Source organism: Prionailurus viverrinus, chromosome C2, assembly GCF_022837055.1.
Source record: "Prionailurus viverrinus isolate Anna chromosome C2, UM_Priviv_1.0, whole genome shotgun sequence".
Classification (NCBI taxonomy): Eukaryota; Metazoa; Chordata; class Mammalia; order Carnivora; family Felidae; genus Prionailurus; species Prionailurus viverrinus.
In genome coordinates this window covers 127,159,565-127,171,401 of record NC_062569.1, presented here as the reverse complement: position 1 = coordinate 127,171,401, position 11,837 = coordinate 127,159,565, and the positions used below count along the sequence as shown (strand labels likewise).

The 11,837-nt window shown below is 38.2% G+C and overlaps 1 pseudogene; it reads left to right on the top strand.

The window, feature by feature from the left end:
- The first annotated feature begins 2,302 nt into the window (after positions 1-2,302).
- LOC125174522 (B-cell CLL/lymphoma 7 protein family member C-like) overlaps positions 2,303-11,837 on the top strand; it is a 66,588-nt pseudogene continuing 57,053 nt past the window's right edge.

The window sequence follows — 11,837 nt, the reverse complement described above, 5'->3', positions numbered from 1 at the left end:
AAAAAAATTAATGTTTATTTTTGAGACAGAGACAAAGTGCAAGAGGAGGAGGTGCAGAGAGAGGGAGACACAGAATCCGAAGCAGACTCTGTCAGCACAGAGCCGGAAGCAGGGCTCGAACCCACAAACCGCGAGATCATGACCTGAGCCGAAGTCAGATGCCTAACCAACTGAGCCACCCAGGCGCCCCCCAAATTATACAACTCTTAGAAGAAACACAGGGATGAATCTACATGACTTCAGATATTACCATGGAGTCTTAGATATGACAAAAGTGTCAACAACAATAAGGAAAACAGATAAATAGGACCTCATCAAAATTAAAACACTTTGTACTTCAGGGGTGCCTGGGTGGCTCAGTCGGTTGAGTGTTTGACTCTCAGGTCATGATCGCACAGTTCGTGACATCAAGCCCCACGTCAGGCTCTGTGCTGAGTGTGGAGTCTGCTTGAGATTCCCTCTCTCCCTCTCCCTCTGCCCTCTCCTGCTCTTGCTCTCTCTCTCAAAAATAAAATAAAAATTAACAAAATAAACAAAACCAAAAACACTTTGTGCTTCAAAGGACACCATAAAAAAGTGAAAATGGAACCCAAAGAATGTGAGAAAATATTTGTAAATCATATATCTGATAAGGAATTTGCACTTAAATATATAAATAATACTTAGGATTCATAATAAAGAGACAAATAGACTAATTAATAAATGGGCAAAGGATCTGAATAGACATTTCTTCAAGGGGGATATGCAAATGGCCAATAAACACATGAGAAGATGCTCAACATCATGGTCATCAAGGAACTAAAAATTGAAACCAAATGTGATACAAATTCACACCCACTGGGATGGTTATAATGGAAAATACAGACAATAACAAGTGTTGGTGAGGATATGGAAAAATTAGATCTTTCATACATTACTAGTGGGGATGTAAAATCCTGTAGTAACTTGAACAACACCCTGGAAGTTCCTCAAAATGTTAAACATGGAGTTTTGCCTTAGCAATTCCACTCCTAAGAAAAATGAAAACTTATGCCCACATGAAAACTTGTACACAAATATTCTCTGCACCTTTATCACAAAAGCCAAGGTGGAAACAACATCAACTGATGAATGGTTTTAAAAACATGGTATATCCACACGATGGAATATTATTTGGCCATAAAAAATAATGATGTACAGATACACACTACAACCTGGACAAACCTTCAACACGTGATGTTAAGAGAAAGAAAGAGCCTAGGCACCAAAAAACCTTTACATGATTGCATTTATATGAAATAGACAGAATAAACAATTCTATGGAAACAGAAAGCAGATCTGTGGTTGTTTGGGGCTGGTGGAACTGGAAAATAGATGTGCGATAGCTGAAGGACATAGGATTTTTTTTGAAATGATGAAAATGTTCTAAATTGGCCATGGTAAATGTTGTATAGGAGTATTCTAAACCACTGAGAGCTATATACTTTTTCAAATGGGTGAGGTGCAAGGTACATGAATTACCTCATAAAAATCTTCTTACAAATGCTATTTTAGGCTTCTAACCAGACAAATGCAAACTGTGATTAAATAAATAATTTTGCTTTACAGTTTTGTATTGTCCCATGCATTTCAAACATATTAGTTCCTTTGATCTCAGAGACAACCATGAGAAGTAAAATTAAACTAGACGAAGTAGTTTTGGGAGCCACCAATGATCACTCAACTTTGTAGAGCGGTTTACTTTAAAAATATTTTTTTTAGCATTTATTTATTTTTGAGAGAGAAGGGGAGAGAGAGAGAGAGAGAGAGAGAGAGAGCAAGTGGGGGAGGGGGAGAGAAAGACAGGAAGACAGAATTGGAAGCAGCTCCAGGTTCTGAGCTGTCAGCACAGAGCCTGAGGTGGGGGCTTGATTGAACTCACCAACCAGGAAATCATGACCTGAATCAAATTCAGAGGCTTAACCCACTGAGCCAGGCAGGTGCTCAGGAGAGGTTTACTTTAAAAGACAATCTATCTGTGGGGGGTCCTGGGTGGCTCATTTGTTTGAGCCCAGATTCTCCATTTCAGCTCAGGTCATGATGATCCCAGGGTCCTGGGATTAAGCCTTTCATCCAGTGACTCGGGGCTGAGGGTGAAGCCTGTTTAAGATTATCTCTCTCTCTCCTTCTGCCCCTCTCCTGCACTTATGTGCTCTCTCTAAAATTAAAAAGTAAAAAAATAAAAAAATAAATGACCAACCGTAAAGGGAGGGCACAGACAACTTTAGAAGGGAGCTGGTTGAGAAGGCTGCACCCGGTAGGGAGGCAGCCCAGAAGCACCTGTATGACCAGCCACACCATTTGGGCTGAGATCCTCAGCCAGCCTGAGGAGGACATCAAGAAGGTAATGGCGGACATGCAGAAGGTCCAGAGAGGGGAGAAGCACTGGCTGACTTTGGGTGACACTTCCCTTCCTTTCTTCAGTGATGGACCCCCAGGAGGAAGAGCAATGGAGGAGGGGGGGCAGCAGAGAGATCTTGATGCCAGGAGAGGTGGGGCAGGGGCTCCAGTCCCCACAGGGGTGACCCTCTGATCCTGCTGGGTCTCAATGAAAGATTAACCAGATATTTCAGTATCCAAATGAGAACAACCAGAGTTTCTTATTATGAAGGCTCCCTGCAAGAGGGCACTGAGTCCTGCCCTGGGGGCACCTTCCAGTCCAGCCACCCTGTGTCACCTGCGAGACCACCGGAAGAGGTCTCAGAGGATGCTCAGCCCCCACAGCTGGGACGAGAGAGATCCCAGGCACATAACTGCAGGCAGCAGCAAGAGGATCCCAGGGGTGTAACCCCAGCAGCCCTGGGGGGCCACCAGTGGCTGACCAAGTGCTGACCAAGGAGGAGCCTGTTCCAGAATTGCTGGAGCCTGGGGCCCCCGAAGCTTATCCTGTCTTTGAGCCAGTGTCCCTTGTCCTTAAGACAGCCCAGGTTGATACAGAGGACTGGTAGGGTACCCTCTCCCTCAAGCACATCTGCCTAAATGTCCCCAACCCCTGAGAAGCCGGACTGCCTGTCCTGTTGTACCAGGGGCCCCTTTGGCATTTTACAAATAAAGACCCTTTTGCCAAATAAATAAATAAATAAATAAATAAATAAATAATCAACTGCATTAATTGATATTCTTTTAAATGTCAAAATTTCATTCAAAGTTAAATTGCCGGCGTGCCTGGGTGGCTCAGTTAGTTGAGTGCGGGACTCTTGATTTTAACTCAGGTCATGATCCCAGGGTCATGGGATAGAGCCCCACAATGGGATCCACACTCAATGTGGAGTCTGCTTAGGATTCTTTCTCTCTCTCCCTCTGCCCCTCTCCTCTGTTTCCCCCTTAAATAAAAAAAAAAAATTAAATTGCCTGTATAGTTGGTAGTAATTAAGCAGCCCATAGATTTCTGGTTATGTTCCTTACATTAAGCAAAATTCTTTTTGTTGTTGTTGTTTTTAATTTGTTTGTTGGATTTTGAATAACGGTAAATAGAATGCCAAAAGGAGATTTTACTTTTCCAAAATCAAATTTTTGGTTAAGTTCCTAACCATTTTAGGATAACATTTCCCATAGTTGTTTCCATATAAGATTTTTGGTGAGTGTTCGATTCATCCCAGTTCAATTCAATTGTTTGAATACTATGTCTATTTTTATGACATCGTGACCTTTTTTTTTTAATGAAAGATAAAGCTATATAAAAGGTAACTAATTATCCAGTGATTATTTCTAATTAAAGGGATCTGATTAAAAAAAAAACTTTTGAGAAATTAAGAGTGCCGTGTGTCCTCTGCATACATGTCTGTACTAGTTCCCGTAGCTGGGAAAATGATTTAAAGTACAGTACGTGCAACCTGTTTTTCTGGTAATTACAAATCAAGACATATGTCTTTGCAACAGGAAGAAGCCAGCTGCCATTTTAAGCATTCCTCTGTCCCTGCTGACTTAATTCCATTACACAAAAGTCCCAACAAAGGTAATTTCGAACAGAGCATCCTCCTGGAAGATCTTTCTTTTGCTGAATTTCTTGAGTTTGAATTGTGGGACTACTAACTCGAAATGAAAGTATCCCATTAAACTGTTAGGTTTATTCTCCATTAATACTCTAATCATCCCAGAAAGTCATAGAGGAAAAAAAAATTCTGCACAATGTCGAGACAAATTATATTTTGCTTTTCTGTTCTCTTGCCTTTATCATTTAATTCATGAACTAAAAAGATTTATGAAAACTCCTTGCTTATAAATTTGACAGATCCATTTCCCATTTATACACGTTTTAAATTCAAATACACAGAATAAAACTATTACACATATTGAAGAGAACTGAAGCTATTTTTAAATTAGTCAATCTACTGATATTGTAGTATTTAGAAGGAGTTAAGAATATTAACTTTTAAACTTGTACGACTGAATAACATGAACTCTTCAGTAAGAAGTAGGCAGTTTGTTTTACTGACAAACTATTTTCCTAAGTGTCTGTTCATGACAGAAGTGTGAGACCAGAGCTAAAGTACATTGAGACGATATAGTTCATCGAATGTGTTATTTTCTTTATGTTCAGACTGTAGCATTCGCTATTTTCCAAACGTTTAGCTAGCCGATATTAGATATGAAGTACTATTATGAGTCCTTGAGACAAATTGTTAAGGATTTAGTGGGAGAGACAGACAAATTGCTAAGTTATGCGAGAAATGCTATAGTAGATATATGATTAAATCAGAAGAGAAGGAAAAATTCATTCTGACTAGTTGAATCTGAATGAATTAATTTCACAGAGAAGAAAATGCATGCATGTGCGTGCACGCGCACACACACACAAACACACACACACACACAGTAATTTCCAAGTATGAGAAACCATACTTGGACTAGTCATGTGATTGCTTACTCTCATATAGAGTGATGGGAACTGCAATATGGTTGTATCCTATGATCTTTCACCTGCTTAATCCCTCAGTTCCCAAAAGTGCTAGGGCTAAATGCAGAGGGTTCTTTGTTATGCCTTGTTAAATAATTCTGATTTATTCAGTCAATGGGAAGTCACTAGGAAGCTCATAGGAGTTTTAGGCGGAGGGCTATCCACAGTGGAAGTGTGGAGGATGTACCAGAAGTTAGGTTCCAAAGGAATAAAAAATGAGTTATTTCCATAGTCTAGGAAAGGCACTACAATGCCACTGCTGCTCTCACTACGTCTACTTACTGCCACCACCAAGACCACCACCACTATTGGATAGAGTTCAATGAGTACTCACCATGTGCCAGGGACTCCTCTCAACTTTTAACACATATGATCAGAATTGATCCTCACCACAGTTTATACAGCATGGAGAATGATAAGGAACAGTCAGAACTACTTCTTTTCCCCCATTCTTTTCTGCACTATTGACTACCTCTTGGTCTCATCCAGATATCCAGGCTCTTGCCTTCTTCATGTGATCTCAGTCAACTTCCTCCTGACCTTTTCTGCTCCTTTGCTTTCCAAAGGTCTGATTTACTATCTGCACTGCCCTCACACACGTACCCCAATTACTCCATATCCCATCATGCCACCAGAGCTGCCTACTAGAATCCCAACATCAGATCAGTGCCATACCCCACATCACTGCTCTGCAATTACACATCTGAGTGCTCGGGATTATATCACTTAAATATGTTGATTGGCACAACAACAGTTCAAGGTTTCCAATCACAGCAGTGCTTTCGGCACCACTGACCAACTTTACAGATTTGTCATCAGCTCCGCGCTTACTTCCTGGCCTCCTTTGACACATTTGCCACAGCTCACGAGTTATCTACTCAAACTGGTAATGGACACCACTAAGCAGTGAATTTGTTAAACCTAATATATTCCTTCCCTACTTAAGGGTCTTTAGAAATAATAATAATAACAATAATATTAATAATAAATAATAGGTCAAATCTAGAGATGTAGATTTTGGAGTCACTGGCATATAGATCTTAGTGGAAACCATGTGAGTGAGTGGAATCACCGTTTTCATAAATGCATTTTATTCTCAAAAACACTACCCACAAATAGCATTTCCATAAATACTACCCAGGAGAGTAGTATCACACAGGTGCGGGTCTATAACCTGACATCTAAGAACTCCGAAAGTCAGTTTCCCATTCATACAACATCCACAGTACTTATATTTTTATTTAATGGCGAGAAGACATAGTTTTTTTCATTTTAGAAGAAAGGCTAACAAAATTAATCTTTGACCGGAATTAATCAGTGACCAGAAGAGATTTTGAGGGCCTTCAGGGAAGTTTCATCAGACCAACCAGAAAACTACAACTTCCCTGAGTTAATACAATGTTTTCAAGACTCCGCTAGTTGTGCTCTGGCTTTAGGCCATTTCCTTTTTCTGGATTAATACAAAAGTTCTTTGTTCCTAGGCACTTTCAGTTTTGGCTGAAAAGGATTGATTTCTTTTCTTATGTATTCACATGAGCTGGGCAATGTGGAAGCCATGATAGGGTGTGTGTGTGCAACTTCTAGATTCATTAATTTGTCCCTCTATACCCGCTTCTGGAGGAGTTTGCCTTCATGACCATCAACATAAGATCAGAATACTACATAGAAGAAATGAGGAACTTTACCTTGAAGTTTAAGAAAATGTTTTAACCGGGGCACCTGAGTGGTTAAGTCAGCTAAGCGTCTGACTCTTGCTTTTGGCTCAGGTCATGATCTCACGGTTCATGAGTTTGAATCCCGCACGGGGCTCCATGCTGACAGCATGGAGTCTGCTTGGGATTCTCTCTCTTCCCTTCTCTCTCTGCTCCTCCCCACTTGTGCACACACATGCTCTCTCTCTCAAAATAAAAATCAACTTAACTTAAAAAAAAAATAAAATCCCTTAACTTAAAGAATATCCTTCAAAAACATGCTCTTCTTTGTCTTCTTTGCCTGTTTCTAACAGGTAGCAAAAGCACACATTTTAATGATATTACTTTTGGTTTATAAAGCGGTGATAATAACTGCTCAGACCTTAGCAGTTTGTAAGTCGAGAGGCTTCTATATACACTTAAGGGACAAGCAAGTGTGTTGGACATCTCTCCCGTGAGCAATCACAATATGCGTTTCATGGCAGAGAGTTAATGGAAATGCCTCAGGTACTAAGCTAAAAAGTGAATCATTATGTCAATTAAAAACATTAATTGAGGTAATTACAAGAAGATCATAGTTAATATAGAATTTAGTTATAATTTAACCAATTATCTTCAGTCATACAGAAAAAATAATGGAGCTGTTTATCTAAAGTATTTACCTAACTGAAAGTTGCAACTACAGAGAGGCCACATTTACGCAGTGAAAATACGAATCTGAACTAGACCTTCCACAAGCCTCCTTGTAAAGTAATGAATCCCCTGAGGACAAGGTGGTTTGGAGAGAATACAAGACTTCTAAAACCATGATGATATATCGCCAAATCAGATTCCTTAATTTTGACTTTGTTTGAAACGAGTCTCATTTAAGTGTAATTGCTAACATCTAACACTAACCCTCTCTGGTTGTGGAGCCGGAAGGTATTTCTGTACATATGAAATATGAGATCTAGTTCCTGATTTTCTTAGGCTGAATAAGTGGAATAAAATTTCATTTATAGATCAAGGAGCAAAAAATGAAATTAAAAGATAGCATTCTACATATAAACTTTTGTGGTTTCTTCTTTACATTCAAAGAACAGTCTGTTTGCTAGTCTGTTTTTGGTGGTTTCAAATATTGGTTTTGAGCCGTCTCTGGAACAGACTTCTTTGCTTGAATTCTGGCTTTATTGCTTATACAGCTACATGATCTTGGTCATATTGGCTATTCTCTTTGCCTTAGTTTCTTTACCTGTAAAATGTGATTGTGAAAATAATACCCCCCCATATGAACATTACAAAGTTAAATGTTCTAATAGCTGTAAGACACTAAGAAAAGTGTTTGGCACAAAACAAACACTATATACCAAGCACTATATATACCAGTACAGGGAAATGAAGTACAATTCAGGAGTAAGCGTTAGTCATCAGGGGTCCGAAGTAACAAGCAAAGGTCAGAGAAAAGATTCTACTTGACTATGATCTCTGTCTCCACTTTGGATCTGATTTCAGAAGGCTGATAGGTGTCCCTAGGGCGTCATAATTGGTTATCCTAGAAGGATATGAAGCCAATAGTGCTTTGTGATTGGGGAAGGTCCCTTTAATTTGCTGATTCTCCAGACAATACTTTTTGCTTCTATAAATCTGTCTTAGGATTTCAACACATGTATTGGAATCCAAGGTGTGTCTGGGTGTGTTTTACTTACATTTTCCCATGATGAAGTCTTACTTCAAGTATTTTTAATAGTACTTGCATATTTGAGACCTAGTTTCCACTTCAAAAAAGGAGACAGACTTCAGAAATGTAGGAATTTTAACTAAATCTCTTCTTTCTCAAACCTAATCTATAATTTTTACAATGGAATAGTAGTCTTCTTGCATACGGGAGGGCACGAATGAGTATATAATATTATACCCATTCACACATTTTGCCATAAATGTGTGCACTACTAGCAATGTACTGCACTACTTATCATGTATTTTATTGCCTTCAACCTTTTTTTTTGGCCATGAAATTGAAAAATACTGCAAGTTTGGACATGTCATGGCTAAACATCAAGCTCCTTTTCCCTCTACAAATATCCACTTATATATCAATGAATTACTATTTAAAATGTACTTCTTTAGACCACCCGTCATATCAAGTCCTCTGTGTTACTATGAGATTACCTCTTTATTTATCTGTGCTGCTAAGTTAATTATAAAAATGCTTGCAGTGAGCAAACATTTTGCTTGCCTAGTCAGCATCTTAAACTAGATTAATCTTCTAGCAACACTTAATGGAAACTAAATCACACATCAACATGCTATAACAATATAATGATGAAACAGCAAATGAATCACTCAATTAAATCCTTGATAAATATCAAAAACATACTTTGCTCCTATAATTCATAAAGTCAAAATAAGCTTTCTACTTTCTCTCTGCTTTAAAAAAATGGCCAAATTCTGAAACATAAACATCAAGAAATGCATTTTGCTTATATACATAGTTAAAAAAGAAAAAAAAAAACTACTTACTTCAATAATTGGTTAAACTTCCAAACAAAGGGGGAACCATATTTGATATATGACATCCTATCACATGTAATGTCAACATTCGCAGAAAATATATGGTCAATCATTAAAATGATATATCTACAGATACAGACACATACATAAATTGAAGTTGTTTCATTTTCTGTCTGTGTATGAAATGTTTTCACAATAGTTTTTGTTATTGCTGGATTGGTGGTTAATGTTGACCTTATTTCAAGGGTTTTAATTTTCAAATTTCCATGATCCTGATAGTTCAAGTTTTATTTCATTCTAAATGCCATATTTGTTCACTTTTTGCCCACCCTATCAAGTAAACTATGAAAATTATTTTCCAAGCCTCATTTTATTAATCTAGAATTTGCCAGTTTTATTAATATAAACATATCTAGGGTTATGAGAAAATCCGAAAAAAAAATCTGTGTGTGTGTGTGTCAATTTTTTATTTGCATTGTAGTTAGTTAACATATCATGTAATATTGGTTTCAGGAATAGAATTTAGTGATTCATCAGTGACATACAGCACTCAGTGCTCATACAACAAGTGCCCTCCTTAATGCCCATCACCCATTTAGCCTAAAAAATTATAAGCAACATGGTAAACTTTTTTATTAAAAAGCACACGAGGGGCAGTGCCTCGGTGGTTCAGTCGGTTGAGCGTCCGACTCTGGATTTGGGCTCAGGTCATGATCTCGTGGTTCCCCACTGTGCTGACAGCATGGAACCTGCTTGGGATTCTCTCTCTCCCTCTTTCTCTGCCCCTCCCTTGCTCACGCACGCCTGGTTGTGCTCTCTAAATAAATAAATACATACATACCTAAATACATAAACAAGCACATGATAGGGGGTCTAGAATTACTAACTTCCATCAGTCATGGCTTTTTGTTCTCAATAAGTGTACAATCCAACTGGGATGTAACAGCTATATATAAACACAAGAGGCCTAAAAACAGAGGGAGTATGGACCTTGGAATTAGTGGGTTGGGGATCTTCTGAGGATTTCTGGAGTCAGTGATCCTTGAGCTGAGACTCCTTCAGAAACTTTAATCACCAGATAAAGAAAAAAAGAAAGATAATTTCAGGCGAATTGTGGAATATTCTTTGGATTCCATATATGGCAGTGGCACCCAAGACAATAGTATGAAAGATCATAATATATGTGCTCTGACAAAGTTTTGGATGGAGTTCAAACATTCCCAACTTCAGGTTTCAGTAAGTTTTAATTACTAAATGTTTCTTTTAAGAAGAGTTTAGTTATCTCTTAATTACATGATATTGGCCCAATGTCTTGATGATCATATGAAAATGTAAATCCTTTATACATGAAATACATTTATTTTTTAAAAAAATTTATAAATGGGAGTTCTGAGCAAATTTTAAATGACAATGGAAAAAAAAAAGAAAGAAAACAACATGAAATCAATTCTTGACCATCCATAAGTGAATTGACTCTAAACGCTTGTAAAATGTTTGTGAAGATTTTGTGTTTTTATTTTTTTCTATTTTTTATTTTGTTTTTTTAATTTTTTAATGTTTATTTTTGAGGGAGACAGAGAGAGAGTCAGAGCATGAGCGGGGGAGGGGCAGAGTGAGAGGGAGACACAGAATCCAAAGCAGGCTCCAGGCTCTGAGCTGTCAGCACAGAGCCTGACGTGGGGCTCAAACACACAAACAGCGAGAACATGACCACCCCACGGACCATGAGATCATGACCTGAGCCAAAGTCAGGCGCTTAACGAACTAAGCCACCTAGGCACCCTTTGTGTGCTTTTATAATTGTTACTTCACCTTCCCCAGCTTTGTCTTTATAAACTTTAATCCACGTGACTCTCACCCAATGTAGTACAAAACTAAAACTAAACATAGCAAAAATAAATAAAATAATTACAAAAGTAAATTTATACAAACTTGAAGCTTATCAATACATAGAGCAGCTATATGTTTGCAACAGTACAAATGATGATGATGATAAAAACAACAGTAACAACAACAACAACAATAGCTCTCCCCTATTGAGGACTAAGTTTCAGTCATTTTACATGGATTAGAACTGTTATTCCTCAGGACAACCTCTTATAAGATGGATACTCTTATTGTCACCATTATGTGGTCAAGAAACCTGAAGGACAGCACCATAACTAACTTTCTTTAGTTCACAGAGCTAATGAGTGAAAACGCTGGGAGCAAGCTGGCTCCAGATTCCAGAGTGCTGAGCCATGGCGCAGGATATTTAAATAAGATGATGCTCTTGAATCAAATCTCCTCTTTGAAGACCAATCGTTCTTATCTTTGGCTGCATCCCAGAGCGGTCTTTAAAGCCTTTAACCACAGATGGCTGTGCTCCCAACCGATAGTTTCTGATTCAATAAATAGATCTGTGATGGAGATTGTGTTTTTATCCTTTTAAGAAGCTCCACAGGTAATTCTGATGCACACTTCCAGGGTTAAGAACCTTGATGTAGATATTCTGAAGCCCTGTGGTAGCTAATGGCAATGTCATATCCTAAGCTAATTTGCTATGTCATATTTGCCAGGCTTCATCCACATGAGGGCAAATTAAGGCTTAACCAAGACAAATATTTCCAGTATTTCTTTGGATATATTTTACAATGAATCTCAATTTGAAGGGAATAAATGACTGTCTTTTAAAAATAATAGCATTTTCTTATTATGCATCTTTGTGTTGGAAAAAAATCAACTTCCTATCTAAAACGTGA